This window comes from Pezoporus wallicus, unplaced genomic scaffold, assembly GCF_028554395.1.
Source record: "Pezoporus wallicus isolate ANWC-B61680 ecotype Strahan unplaced genomic scaffold, APGP_CSIRO_Pwel_v1 contig_593, whole genome shotgun sequence".
Taxonomy (NCBI): Eukaryota; Metazoa; Chordata; class Aves; order Psittaciformes; family Psittacidae; genus Pezoporus; species Pezoporus wallicus.
In genome coordinates, this window is record NW_026642342.1 from 6,714,748 (window position 1) to 6,730,627 (window position 15,880).

Genomic DNA, 15,880 nt, shown 5'->3' on the forward strand with positions numbered 1-15,880 from the left:
AAAACCAAACCAACCAAAACACCTCAAATCTCAACCTCCACATACATCTATTCTAAATGAGCTATAAAACCTGAACTGAGAAGAGGAAGAAAACCCACTATATCCTCAAGAAATATTTCATACAGATGGCAAGATTTGGTTGTAGAAAGAGTTAAATAAAACGTATAAGCTGCACTAACTAAAACCATGTGCTTATGCAAAAACACAGCAGAGTTTCCCCATTCCAGTACTTGAAGCCCACTGATCTTCAGCAACTCCCCTTCCTAACACTCCCCTTGCTCCTTCTGTCTTTCTCAAAGGGAAAAAATACCCAAACCAATCATCTGGAACTATGCATTAATCTACATACCTTACGCTGGTTTCTGTTGTTAGTGTTTCAGTCACACTCCTGCTCTGTGTGCTCCCAATCCCCAACTATCAACCCCCAATTAATTCCAATTCCACTATCACCAACTCTGCCCAGATTTATTCCATGTAGGGGCCAAACTATTCAATATTGTATTTAAACTGCAATGTATTTTGATCCTCTATTTTCTGTAGTCTTTCTAGACGTTTCTGTGATGCACAGTAAAATCTACCTAGCATCTTCTGCCTGCCCACTGGGAATCACTAGGACCCACTGATGACATGCCTCATACCTTTCTTGGGTTGCTGTTATGTTTGGTACAACCTTCTGATGCTGGTTTCTCCTTCTAAGCAAAGTAATCCTTTAGGCCTCTCTGGAGAACATGTTGCAAGATATCCATTCTCACTGTTTCTAACCACTGGTAAAAACATGAGGTTTATCTCATCTGTTTAGCAGAGATGATCTAACTTCAAACAGTGCTTGCACAGATCTCACATTTTTTTCCATGCAGGAAAAAAGAAAACACAAAATGAACAACAAACTACATTTCAAAAGTAGAAAAGCTTTCTTCTACTTTCTTCAAAATAGGCTTCTATTGATGTTTTGTCCTTACCAGGACATAAAATTGATGCAAGTTCAATTGGAAAAGTTTACCATCAAATAGAGCTCAACTTCTATTGCAATGTACTGCTATTTAGAAATAATTAATTATACTTAACCTACCCCTTTCATGAAAATAAGTAAATGATCAAGTCCAATTAATTCTTTATGCAGCAAAACTTATTTCAAAGGCTGAACGAGCACAGCAAAACTAGACAATGTCAGTAAGTCAGTATCTTGCTTAAAAAAAGAAACTCCATCTGTCTTGTTTATACACCTCAAATCAGTTAAACAGAAAAGTCAATGAGTTAAAAACCTGTTTGGTTTAACATCTGCTGAGCACAACTTTAAGATACAGCTATGCATGAGGCATAATCTTAGAAAACAAACATCTGCACCTGGAAAACAAAGAAGTCTTTCAAAGTAGATGTACTGTACCACAGAGCTCCATTTCATGTAACCTCTTTCTGACCAGAAGTACCGTCAGATCTCTACCTTCTCTTGAGGTCTGCAGCAAAACATTGCTTATGGGAATTCCTCTCTAGTATTTTTCCATGCTTAAACATCCAAATACTTCCATACATGTTCTCTCTCTCTTCTCATCCCTTCTCCCAAGCGAGTATTTGAAAAACACGCCACTAACACAAGAGCATCTTTTTAAACTGTATAAACAGAACAGCATGAATGTGTTGACTTTCATTTAAATATATCCAGAAAACACAACCTCTGTTTTCCATGCCCAAGAACTGAAAACAAAGTAGTCCACTATTCATATTTCAGAAAGGGTTGACAAGTTTTTCCCATTGGTATCCTCAACTAGTAGAAACAGACAAGTTTCCAGCAACTGGTCTAAAACTCAAGTGTAAGTCATGCTCTTGTACAAGTCTCAGGTCCATGGAGCTCCTATCCTTTTTCAGCAGTAGCTAACATTACTCAGACTGAGGGCTTTCCCCACCCCAGACACGGCTGTATTTCAGAGATGCCTGACTTCCATCACAAATTCTCTAAAATGCAAGTAAATCATTTTGCCTTAACAGCCTTAATGGAAGAACCAAATGTAGCATTCAGTTTTCACCAATGCTAATGGATGAATTTGTCTTAAGCACCATGATTGTACAAAAAGGAAAAAATGAACAAATTATTTGTAATATTCCTTGTTCATTATTCCAAACAGCAGCCAAACTTCTTGTTGTGAAAGTCTCTTTTCCCCAGAGATAGCCCATAAATTCTCTCAGATTTATCCCTCTTTACCGTAGAAAGGATAGGAAGTTGCATGAAAACAATGAATGGGAAGTGCACTTTTTATCAGACAACGACAGGAAGCATTCTGCTTGGTTTACATGAGAGCTCTGTATTAGGGCCAAAAGCTGGGGCGGCGAGGGAGGAAGACTATGAAAATGAAATGCCTGCTTAGAACAAAAATAGCTTAAATAGGCTTCAAAACCATTGTATTTTCAATAAATTGAAACTCCTTAAACCATCTTACCCACACTACTGCTGTTACTGTAATGAGTAAATTGAAGATGACAGAGAGGAAATGCCAGACTTCATAAAATCAGTTTCAAGAGGCAAAGAGAAAGAACCATACTTGCCTTCATGATCAGCTACACAGGAATTCATGCATCATCAAAAAGCATGCATAAAAACACGTGCAAACATAAATCAGACCTCAGCAGTCTATGCTTATTTAAGAAAAAAAAAGTCTTTTGAGCCTCTCAGCAAAGTGTTACCTACTTAAATTGCAAATGTATACTTCAGTTCTTTGTATACTGGTACTCTGGAAGGTGCTGATACAAGTTCTAATGATTTTCAAACCAGCACATGAAGTGTTAATACCCCATCTGAGGCAGCATCAATAACTATAGAAGGTGGTACCAAAATACACAGTAATAGTAAGATTATACAAGATACTCAATTGGGGGCAGGATTTTTGGTTTAAGAGGATTTTGTTTACACTTGATCCCCACTGACTTCCATTTGGAGATACATGCACAGCCATCTTTTTGCCCAAAATACATGGTGCTGTACTGGTTGTCCAAGGGGCACTACCACGCAGTTAAGAGTTTATAGCCCAAGTCTTACCTGATGGCTAATGAGAGTACCCTCAAGGAGATCAGAAGAGATTAAAGATGTCTCATGTTAACTGAATCAGGGTGCAAACCAACCAGAGTTGATAGCTACTCTTTCAATTTCCAGGCTTTTATAATTGTTGTTACTGGAACTATTAGACACTCAATAAACATTTCTAAACCATTACAGCATTAGAGACTTCTACAAACCATTAACAGATTTTCCCTTAATTCAGAACATGAGCATCATTTTTGATAGGTCATCCAAGCTCCAAAATAAATTCATAGCTAAAGTTTTCCTTTTTATTTAATTTCTTTTATTTGGGCCCAAATTGCTGCTTCTCCTTCACACAAAGACACACTGAATTTTCAGGGGCTCTGTCTGCACCTTTTTTTTCGCTATGCACTCCTTTCCACAGCTCTCAAACTTCTCTGTAATTTGTTTTCTGCTCTATACAGCCCTTATTATTACATTAAACAGTTCCTATGCAGTCACTCGGTTTCACCAGCACTTGTCATTCACTGCAGCTACATACATACAAAGGACTCTTCTTTCAGTAAGAAGCCATGCTTTTTTATCTATCAATTGGCTTATTGGCAAGTCATTTTTTGGTCTTCAAAGAGGAAATAATGCATTCTGGATGTTGATGCATATTGATGCACACACATCTGGAGAGAGAGAAGTGACTTCCTTGCAAAGATATCTTTCTGATGAGTGAGATGTGGAGTACCAGAGGGTGCAGCTTTAAGCTCAACAGCAACTTGCATGCAATCTTCTTCTGCTTGAACTTTGTCACTACCCCTGGGGGCACATGGGAGACTTCTCATTCATGTCTAACACATCTGAACAACAGGCTAGCAGTCACTGCCTCTAATCCTTGGCCAGTACTGGAACATGTGGACCCTGCTTGCAACACCAGGCATTCAGTGAAAAGCAGATGAAAAAGGCTTTTTGCTTTGGTTCCCTCTCCTGCCCCTTGGTTTTGCCTGTCAGAAGCCCTTCTATGCTGGTGTATAGGTGCTCCACTCCAGCATGAAGCTTTATAAGCCTTCCCCTCCCTAATCCCAGCTAGCACGTCAGGAACATCACTTTATACTAAAAAAGGGAACATCTGCTCAGTGCCGAATGTGGAGAAGATCTGATAAACACGCCGCTGGCCACAGAGTCAGAACAAGAGCCGCAGCTTTGAAACGCATGATGCACATGCTGCCAGCCAGACCGGGATGTGTTGGAGCTGCTTTTCCCACCTCCTCAGCTGCAAACGGGCTGGAAATGTTCAGCAGTGGACAGGCCCCTTCATAAAAGGCAAAAACGTTGCTCCGTTACTTGGGCTTCCAGCTGTGGCAGCTGGCAACTGCTTGCCTTTGTCCCATCAAAGCAGCGGGCCTCAAAAGCAGCACAAGCCAAAGGGAAGGAAACAGTCTTGGGAGAAGATGGCTCCACAACTGAAAGAGCACCAGCCCTTTCCTAATTAAAAATAACAAGATTCCAAGTTCAATTGAAGGCTGAATTCCTGTAACTGACCCTTTAAGGATGAGTTCACTAAACGTCTCACTGCACAAACCTTGAAAACCGATCCTTGTCAAATGCTTAAGCAAAACAAATCTTCCCTCCTCAAAACACTTAAAGTTTCAGCCTTGCCTTGAAAAAAGTAAAAACTTCATGCAAAAAAAAAAGGGGGGGGGGGAAGCAAAAACTGCTATACTCTTCCCCATCCCCCACTCAGTTAACCAACTCTGCTCAGCCTCTGTTGCAGAATCAGCAAGGAAATCAGTTCTGGAATATGCCCTGCTACAGGTTTTCTCTTCAGACTTGCTAATTTTATTATCTGGTTTGTTTTTAACAAGGAAAGACCCTGTACCCAAGATGTTTGACTCTGCATAAAGGAGAGGAGGCAACATGGGGTTGACCCCAGTACCGAGGAATGTTTATGTAGTCCTTGATCTATCCTGAACTCAAGGACAGCATCCCCTTGGACACGGGAACAGTGTCCACACTCCCCTATCTGAAAGCTATAAAATTAAATGCTGCCAAATGTTTTTCCAAGTTCATCAAGGTACCTCAGGCAAGTTGGCTGAATCAGGCTGGTGTTGAAGATAGCTCAAACTACAGCTCAATCTCTAACAAGGGCTATAAATGTAACAGAACAGTGGTACTAGAACTGTGGTCCACAGGTCATTGATGGCTCAGCTGCCCATACATGGTCTGTGGTATGTGTAACCATACTTCAAAAGGGTTGACTACACACCTGGGTATTGCTGCAGAAGACAAAACTATCCCATGTTTCTGAGTTGCTAGGAACAGAAGTCAATCGGAACAGCCATCAGTAAGCGCCATCAGTAAGCGCCATCAGTAAGCAGCTGACCTGCTTACTTTAAGGCTTTAAGAAGCATTTATCTTCACTATTTCCATATATGCCAATTATTCCTCAAAAAACATCTCCCATTTCTGATTCAAAATAAGAAAAAAAACCCTTATGTTAGTTTTCAAGCTCCTCAGAAAAGATACACATTAATCTATAAAGCCCATTTAGATCTGATTACCTTAAGCAAAAGAACAAACATATGTTAATAGAGATCCACAGGCATCTGCCTATGTTTTATAAACAGTGTCAAGCGACATATTGTAGAACAAGACCAAAGAGAGTTTTCTAAAGTCCACATGCCAGAATCTTTAAAACATTGTTTAAAATACTTATTACCAAATATTAAATTCCCTGCTGTGTGACAAGCTCAGCTACAAAATTACTTTAACTCTCAAGATAGGCAAGTAACTCCAACAATAAAAAAGAAAGGCCTACCAAACCTTGCAGCTGCCTTTTCTGTTTAAAACAGAAGCGTCATTACAGCAGAAATACAAAGTGCCTTTAAGTTATCATGGTAATAGGCCTTAGCCTTGCAAGCTAATCCCCAGAGTCATTTTTTAAGCCATATGAGTGCAGTCAGCATTGGCTGACGGTAGGCGTGATGGCTCATGTAGTTCAGCAAGACCATGGATATTCCTAAAGTCAGCAACCAGCTCAACTTTGCTCAATGTATTCAAAAGCTTGCAACCTTCCCCCCCCCCCGCCCCTTCCCCAACCAAACATAAGAACGCACCTTAAAAGATGTTCCTCATGCAATTTTAGTAGTGAAGAATCAGGGAATTCAGGTTTTGCTGCTACAATTACGATCTCCCTCCTTTGTATCTACTCTCAATTTGTACTTGAGATGAAAAACTTCAATTTATTAGCCTAAACAAGCCTCCAACGTGAAAAATCAGAAGACAGCTAACAGACTAAATGAAACACTTAGAGCATCTTAAATACAGATGAATGCTCCAGTGGTCAAAAAGTAGCTCAAAGTAGGATTAAAATAACGTTGTTTCTAAGAATTGCATGTATTTCAATGCCTGCATCCATTCCACCCAACTAGCTGTTAGGGTCATGCCAAAAATGACCAACTGCTGCCAGGTACCTGTACAAAGATACCAGCCACTCCAGTACAGGGAGATGATCAGTCAGAGCCACCGTACACAGAGCTGGGAACCAGAAAGTCTGAATCAGCAACACAGAATTTAAATGACAAAATTCAAATCCCTTTACATTATTGCTTTTTACTATGCAGGGTGACTTGATAGGCAGTTTGTTGCCTCAAAGGAGGAAAAAGCTTTCTATGGGAAGAAAAAAAGCACCTCTGATTCAGACCAGCTTTGAAAGCATCTTGTCATGAAGAGCTGTATCTATGGTCTTTAACCATAAAAAACCTTTGTTAAAAATTAAGGAATAAGCATTTCCTCAATAACAAAGAGGTTTATTTGCTGGGCACAGTATCTGTTCAGATCAAGGGCATGTTTTTTTCTCGTCTGGTGCTGCTTCTATTAAACTGTCGATATTCAAAGAATTACATAAATACATCTGCTCTTCAAGCTCACTGCTTTTGGATTATAGTTATGAAAAGCAGAAAACATCTTTGTTTTTTCCTCCCCAAACTGGAAGAAATTGAACTTTGTCCTCTTCATAAGGCTGACTCAACAGGATGAGTGGAATACAAGTGCAGAGGTCAAGTGGCCTGAGAAATCCCTGTTGCAAATCTCCACACAAAAAGGCTGATTAGAAGCAACAGAAACAATACCTGAACATTAACAAGCTCAGTGCTTACACCACACTCTGAAAACAGGCTCTGTTTGAAGTGTGATGTTACATATTAAACTCAACTTTTAAACTAATATTGAAGTGGGAAAAATAACTAACCAACCCTCCACTAATCCAGAGGCCATTCCACCATAGCTCTGTGTTACCACCATCACAGTGAAGTTATCTCCAAGCAAGATGACCTAAACCAGAAACGCCCGGTCCTAAGACCTAGACAAATATTTTTCAGAGTATTTTCAAAGAGTCAAGGATCTGAGGCTATTGAAATTCTTGCACTCAGCAAAACAGGTCCTGCTTTCCTAAATACGTAACTATCATTTAAAAGGAAGCTTAGCACATAAGATAAATGCTTTGCCCCTGTGTGACTCCAGGGCCATATTTTCCACTTTTATAACCTGTTAACATTACTACCACTAATTTATAGAGCAAAAGAAAATTAGCAGTTGAAAAAGTGAGCTTGTCCTTAGGCAAAAAAAAAAAAAAACCAACAAAAAAACCACCTTGATTGCTTTTAAATGAGACTTGAAATTACTGTATTTACCTAACACAGTTCTTTTTGAACTATTTACACAACAAACACCACTTGTGATTTACATCTTCCCTAAAAAAAACAAACCCAACATATTGTTACACACAATGAAAGAGAAACTGAAGGTCTAAGTATGCAATGATACAGCACTTGGCCAGAATACCACTTTACAGCATATGCCCCATGATCTCTCCAATTCTTTCCTTCAGTCTTTGCTGTCTGCTTTTTCTTTTCACAGCTTTGCACTCTTCTCAGTCAAACTCTGTATTTACTTCCTTAAGCTGAATGAACATAAATGTCTTGGTTGATAACATCTTGTTCACAGTTCTTGCTGTAAGTTCAAGAACACCTTTGCCAGTCTGTTTCATACCGTTTTTCATTATAATCTCTTTGGGGCAGGTATTACTTGGGCCTTAGCAAAAGGATATCCATTCTGCTGGACTTACAAGCACCCAAACTTAGCTATTCCTATCTGCATAAACATTATGTGTCACTAGGTCATCACAACGGAAGTCCATGTTGCAGGAGGATAACAAGCATGACGTGTTTTAACACACAAGTGTTATCTTGTTTGACCAGATAGTACCATGTGTCAAATCACAGCATAACCCAGCCCCATGAATGTTGTGAGATGCCAATTATATGGGGAAAAAGAAGACTGTGTGCACCAAAAAAGTTTCTATAACAAACAGAAATGCTAGTCTCGAAAGGCTGAAAGAGCTTTAACACCAAAAAGCTACCTAGTTTTTTAGGGGACAAATACATCTACGTTTTCAACAAATGCTGCTTTGAGTATTACCTATGTTTGTGGTTTGCTTTTCAATACAAAGTGATTCTTTTGGTAGGCATCATGTAGCCATGCTGTAGCCTTCAACTCAAACTTTTAAAGGTTATCCTTTCGACATAAAATTGAGCTTCCTTATGCTTCAGCACAGCAGTAATCAGAAAGAAACCTATAAACAGCATTACAACATTAAAGAACAATTTTTCAATGTCAAAAATATCCACAAGTTAAACTGTATTATACATTTATCTGGTTTTTAATTGAAAGCTAATTTGGGGATTGTGTAAGAACTTCCGTAGTTCATTCTCCCTTCAAAGATTTGGTGGGAGTTTTTCAAACAACAAGCCTTAGGTCTGGTAGTCTGCTTTGTAAATAAAGTCTAAAGGGTATTATCCACACAAAGAGCTGAAGGTCACTACTCATTATCTCATTATATGGCCTAAGTATGTAATGTGTTTTCTTCTGGGATGTGATAATTAGCTTTGTGTTTCTTTGTTTTTAACAAGAACTTGAAGATACCGGAATCTCTTAAGGAAGCAGTGAATCATATTGGAAGGCTGTGTGCAGTAAGAATCAAAGTTACAGCCCTTCCTAGAACTTGCAATTTCATGGCCTCCACTTCCCAAAGGAATCTGCTCTTGGATCCCTGCTTTTAGGAAAACAGCTCCAAATGAACACGAGTACCAATACGCCAGAATTTTCTGGTGAGGAACATCTCAATATACACATTCAGAAAAAGAAAATTCATTCTAAACAAGCCACAAAATCCACAGAGACACCACGTGTTTTCCTTTCCATTGAGGATTTAAATCATGGTAATATACTTGCAGTTTAATCAAGTTAGGGCCAGCAAGTATGTATACTGTAAAGCAGCCAAGTCCTAAAATCATTCCCTTAAACCCAGCATACATGCTGAACACTGTAGCAGCACATACCTCCTTCAACTCCCATTGAAATCCACAGGTTCTTGTGTGGATGCTGGGGTTTTATTATCTCACAGGGTCAAGCTCTTAGTCCTTCATCAGGCAAGAATTCAGATGAAATCCATGGGAGATTTGCCAGAGAAAGGACTAAATGGAGAGTGAGAAAGGATGACTCTAAACAACTTGGGAGCAGATCTTTATAGGGAACAGAGAGCATGCATATTGTACGTCTGATTCATAGGGAGTTATTTAGCTCATGCAGATGGCAGCCACATGTAAAAAGATTTGGCCGTATATATCCTATACTTGCACCTCTTCTTCATTAAAAGAAAGAATGGCTCATCACTGAACAGGCATGATTCTGATTATCTCGAACGTACATTTTAACAGAATGAGTCAGGAATGAGATTCAGTCAAAGCTGCTAAAGTAGCCATAAAAGTATGTAACTTCAATTGTAAAATAAAGCACTTACTAATCAGTACCCTTGAGGTTCTTCTCTGCCCTTTAGACCCCCACCAGAAATGAAACTAACCCCACACCACAACAAAATCATTCTCAACAGAAAAGTAAAATTGCTCACTTAAGAAATCTCTCTCAAAAGGTGATCCGCAATATCAGTCAGAGCTCTTAAATGAATTACTAATGCCTCTCTTTCCACTTCCCTTGAGGTAAAGTTTTGCTTAAGAACTTCCTTACTAAATGATACCACTCTCTTCTTTCTACCTAGGAAAGAATTCAATGCCCTGCTCTGTGCACCCCTTCTTCCTTTCCAAAATGCAAAAGCATTTTCTCCTTCCTCACCTCCTTCTGCTCATTTCTTTCCTTATTAAGCACGTGCTCTTTGTGTTATCCTACTGGATTACTCCCCATATAGTTTTGACAAGGCATCTGAAGAAATGCAGAGATGCAGTTCTACAAGAGTTAACCGAGTCCACATTTTGTTAATGTACTGACCAGCTGCTTGTTAGCTGTAACCACAAGGAGCATGCACACTGGCAGTTAACTGTTAAATGCATTTGCAAAACTATTAATAAGCTCAAATAATTCAAGCCCAGGACATAAGTACAGTGTATACTCCCAGGCGAGCAACAGATATAAAAAGAGAACTGAGATGGCCTCCATATGAAATCACAATGGCTCTTCTCCTCAAGTCATCTTTTATTGACTTTTGCCCCCCCTTTTTTTTTCTTATTTAAAGGGAAATTGGTGAAAGGAGTTTTAACTCAGGAAATAAGTCATTTGTGCCCAATGCTAACATAACCTTTATAAGGCATGTATCACAGTATCACTGCTGCCTGGAAAAAAAGTCTCAGGGAACCTCAAAGCTGATTCAGGTTTCATGAAAATATAAAATGTTCACACACACACACACACACATCTAAAGTACCTCCCTTGCAGAGACCCCACAGAGCTGAAATCCATCTCTCTGTATGGCAAGGGTTCAAATCCCATTTAACGGCTTGTCTGAAGAAAGCAAGAGCCCCCTTGACACTATGGGCAGCAGGGACTCGCACAGGGAACCCTACTGCCAGTGATGCAGTGCAAGTAATTGTCTTTTCCAGTACACAGAAACTCTAGATGCTCCTCCTTGAATGATCAAACAAACAAGGCTTCAAGGAGGGGAAAAAACAAAAGGCAGGTAGATTCTGTAAAAACTAACCACAAAATATTAATTAAATGTAAAAGCCTGAGGATGTTCATGCTGCAAGAACACAGAAGCTTTCTCACCACAACTTAACTGGAAGCAGATACCACAATGAGCAAGGTGGCTTTTTCCTTCCAGCAAAAAGACAAACCAACAATCCAGCCCTACATAGGGGTGAGCAGTGAGAAACCTTACAAGTGAGACTTTCAAAGTGACTTGGCAACATTTACAACAGCATAACTCTGTTTTCAAGTGCAATCAGTAAAGGATAGCGGTACTTAGAAAACAGTCTCAATATTCTCTAACTTACTAGATGCAAAATAACTTTGCAGTGGAGTCAGCAGTCTGTGGGGCCTCATACATACTTTGCAAGCTTTGAAACAATCCCCCAGAAAGAGCATTAAAAGTGAGTAATATCCCTTCCTGTTAAACATTAGAGGTACACATAAGAACTGTCTCTGAGTCAGCACTTGGTGTTGGCAGTCCGCAGAGTAAAATCTGCTTTGCTGGAATTTGTAACAATCCAAGTGTGCCCACTGCTATGCATCTCACATACCCATATATGTATTTTTTTAGTTAGTACTATTATTCTTGTAGAATAAAATAACAGTCAAATGACCCACTTCAACATATCCATAATTAGGGGGTAACATAAGGTTTTGATTTTGGGGAAAAAAGCTAGGCACTATCCTTCCCAGCTGACAAAAGTTGGATATAAAACAAATAGCATTTTAATACAAACTGACGCATTTTAATACGAACAACACTTACTCAAAGCAAACAAAGAACCCAATGCAGGGCCCGGTTAAATCACCCTAAGGGTTCTTTCATACTGTTTGATAGGGTTGAGATAAACTCAGATGTTTCAGGAACACTGCAACCTAACGCCCCGAGTGTGAAGGGCTCCAGCTCAGTCCAGATTCACTTACTGCCTCTCATCTAACCATTTTAATAGGAAAAGCATGTGAGTTTCAACATCCCATCTTACAACGGTGCATTTCCTTTCCATAATGTATTGTTGGAATTTCCATAATGTAGCATTGGAATCTGCTATGTTGGCAAACCCTTCCTATTGGTACAGTTACATCAGTTACATGAACAAAAAAGCATTTCTGACAACCTTTTGTATATTTTTAGGGTAAGGAGGCTGAGCTAAGGCAGTAAATCAAATGACTTTGTTGCCATATGTTCCAATTCTGACAGGATATGTTTTACTCAGTAGATGCAGTATAAATGTGCCACCAGGTGAACCACAGATGAAGCTACTCAAAGTACTTGAACAATACTTCAATACTTGACTTCTAGAAGAGGAAATACAGTTTTGATCTAGTACAAACATGAACTGCTACAAAAAAAAAAAAAAACAAAACAAAGGGAGGCCACTACTCCTGCCACCTACCTTCAAGAGTCCCTGTGTTTGCTCTAGCAATCATGAAGGTGCAGGGAAAAATCAACTGCTCTTCTAGGACTTCAAAAGTTCTCATGTAAACACACAGGAGCCAGGCTGAAACTTACTCTTCCTATCAGTGAAAAAGTGGTTAAACTTCCATTCCTTTCAATGAACTTAACACCCATTATTTTACTAACAGCTCATGAGATTTGTGATCATTTATTGGCTGTACAACTGAGAGGCAGCCTTCACATTACATTGCAAGGGAAGTTACTTGGTTAAGCATAAGCCTTACTATCCACACTTTAAAAAAAACACCTTCTACTGATCCATCTGAAGAGTGGTACCACCATTTTCTAATGGAATACAAACAACTGAATAAACAGACACACCCCTGAGGTCAACACAGACCTGACTCACAAGAGAGAAACAAGGCAGAGCAGCTCAGCAGTCCCACTGCTCTCATCCCTACTCCCAATGCCACAAGATTGCCTGGAAAAGAAGAATGAAGTTCTTGTTCAGCACAAACACTCTTCTCTATGGATAACAAGGCTACAATAACAAATCAAACATATTCAGAAATAAAGCACGGAAGTGTACTCCCATTCACCAATTCTTTAACGGCCCTTAATATAATCATGAACAGTTTAGTTAACCACCTAGGACAGTCAACTGCAGCTTTCATTCACCATAAATGCAGAGAGAGACCCCACATATAACACAGAATGTTAAGCCATTGTATAAGAAAAAATGTTTACATTTAAAACTTCCACAGTAACTGCACTGTTGTATTTACATGTTCTTTGAGATTATCCAGGAGATTACAAGGACTGTTGTTTAAAAAGTCTGTGCCAGCCGCTCTGTGTGCACAACTGGAACATTACAAAGGCATCAAATACTCATTTGTGATGAGATCATCCTAACTAAGAAAACATATTGATGTACATCTTGGATATAGACAGTTACACTGAGGCATGAGCCACAGGAGGAAGAATGCACCCCCAAGGAAAGAAGGGAGCAGACAGCATCACAGTCATGGCAGGGTCCCACTGGAAGTAACAAGTATGAGCCCCTTCATTGGCGCTACAGCAGGTTCCCACTAAATCTCTAACTGTACCACTCACAGCTTATTTAACAGAACAGTGTGGAGGACCTAACAAGAAAAAGCAAATCAGAAGTGGAAAAGTAACATCAGAAGACTTTGGACCTGGATAACTGACTGTTACCCACTTCAGGCCATGAACCCTAGGATTAATTCCATTAAGGAAGCAGGAGCTGTACTACACTGCTCTCAAATTTCTGCCAAAAAATTGTCCTAGAGACGTAGTGTTACAGGACCATGTCAGGATCAGACACCCAATGACTGGTTTTGAATGGGATTAAAGGGCAGAAGATGTAGTGACTTTGTGCAGAAAGTAAATATCGACCCTTTCCAGGTTGTAGGGCTTGTAGGCCAGGAAGCAGCCAAACGAATCCTTGGAGAAACATTCCAGCAAGGGACTCTACCAGGGAGCACTTGGGCACCAGCATATAGGCTGGCACTGAGGAGCACTACAGAAAAATCATATCCTTTCTACTGGAACAGAGTATTGGTCCTTTCAAAAATTTAAGGAGAGCAAGTGGAACAAGGAAGACAACACAGGTATCAGAACCGAATTCACTTAATTAGTTCACTCAACTAGAGCAAAAAATGTTTACTGCTCTAATTAAAATTAATCCAGGCCATCAAGCCAAAAAAAAAAAAAACAAACATTGATTCATTGCTCAGGAATACTCCCCAATAAATCCTGATTTCCTTTCAGCACTTTTGTCAAATCACAGACAGATATACGAGTGCTTGACCTACAAAACCATCTTAGGTGCATTATGATTTCACTGGAGAAAGAGGGAAGCTGCATTCTAGGACTTCTCAAGGCAGGGGGGCTTCTTTCTTAGCAACAACCTTTACTTGAAATGTCTTGGACAATTTCCTTTGCTGAAAACTTTTGCTTGTGCGATGCTGAAGCAACTAGAAGAATTAGCCAATTAGGTTTTCTCCATTTCTTTAACACCACCATCAAGCAGCTCAATATTCAGTACTGTTTCATTAGAATTCTTTTCTCCTGAATGCCATCAATAAAATTGAAGTTCAGTTTGGTATGCACAAGAGCTGACCTACAGGCTTCTTGCTGCAAATGGACTTTTGAGATCCAGTAAATGTAACAGACCAAGAATTAAGTAACTTTAGTTTTTAAAATTCTTTCATTCAAAACCACTCAGAGTCTTACACATTGCTTTACTTTTTGCATGAGATTGCTTAGAACAACCACCCTAGCTTTGATAATTTAAAAAAGAGAATTGGGATTTCAAGGGAATTAACAAGCAACAGAATAGGGCCTTTTCCAGGGTTGCTTTTATTTTTCTGCTACAGGCAGGAAACATCCCTTATTCTAAGCATTTCAGTTACATGATCCCCCCCCCCATGTTATAAAACCTATTACTAAAGTCAGCTGGCTTTGTAAGAAGAGATACTGGAGAAGCATTTGCCTGGGTGTGACAGTTTAAACAATTGCAATCCTTTAAAAAGCCTCGAGTCCTTGCTATGATGCATATTTTAGCCCTCTTACTTCCCTCCGTGATGATATCAGAGAGCTCAAACATTAGCGTTCAGTATGGCCATGAGGCTCTACTTCAGCAAGAAAAACAACTACTCTTGGCCTAGTTCCAAAAAGCAACTGAGACAAGTAATATCCAAGGTAACCTCTGAACAGTTTTCTTGCCAGTTTTCTCAAACACCTACTACTTTCTCAGCCTAAAGGCGAAAATATCCCATAGAACAATTAATTACTGCTTTGAATTCATTAGTGTTATAAGAGGAAGTTTTGCCAGATTGATCTAACATTTCAAAGCACAACACGCAGAAAACCAACAACTTTCAAAATTACATAGTTTAACAAATTATCTTCAAAGGTGAAGTCTGCCCTAATGCAAGAAACTGAAGCCACATATTAAGCTTCTAACATGTTGCTCAAAATATGCATGAGATGTAATGTAGTCCTATCTGCTAAGTTTTCTTCTAATGATGCAAGAAAAGAGAACATTTCACCTGAAAATCCTTTTGCCTACAGCTAAAGTGAGAGTGTTCCATACTTCCACCCCTTTGCTTGGAGTATGACTGATTCTACTTCCTGTAGAATATAAACTTTATTTTTTTCTTTTAAATAAGGGTTGGCATGGCAGGAGAAGAAAGAGAAAAGAGAAGCAGCTCCATCAGTTCAGGCACTCCTCAGGACATCCTAACTAATTTATGACTTGCCAAAACTTCAACCAGCTTGCTTCTTATCTGAGATCACAAAAAAACTTCTGCATTTCAGCATCCAGGAGTCTAAACACAAACAAGGCAGGCAGAAAGGATGACAGACCTTTAAATAAAACCTCTGCCATTTTCATGCCTCCAAAAAAAGGGCAGGGGGGAGGTTTT

The 15,880-nt window shown here is 39.4% G+C and overlaps 1 protein-coding gene across 3 annotated transcripts in view; it reads right to left on the reverse strand.

Annotated features, from left to right (window-relative positions):
* TGFBR3 (transforming growth factor beta receptor 3) overlaps positions 1-15,880 on the reverse strand; it is a 114,173-nt gene that overhangs the window by 76,881 nt on the left and 21,412 nt on the right. Inside the window, exon 1 of one of the 3 annotated variants that reach the window (XM_057429070.1) lies at positions 12,813-12,912. The exons of the other annotated variants lie outside the window; for them this stretch is intronic. The gene's annotated coding sequence lies outside the window, so the exon portion shown is untranslated. Of the gene's footprint in view, positions 1-12,812; positions 12,913-15,880 lie in introns of those variants that run through there. 3 annotated transcript variants of the gene reach the window in all.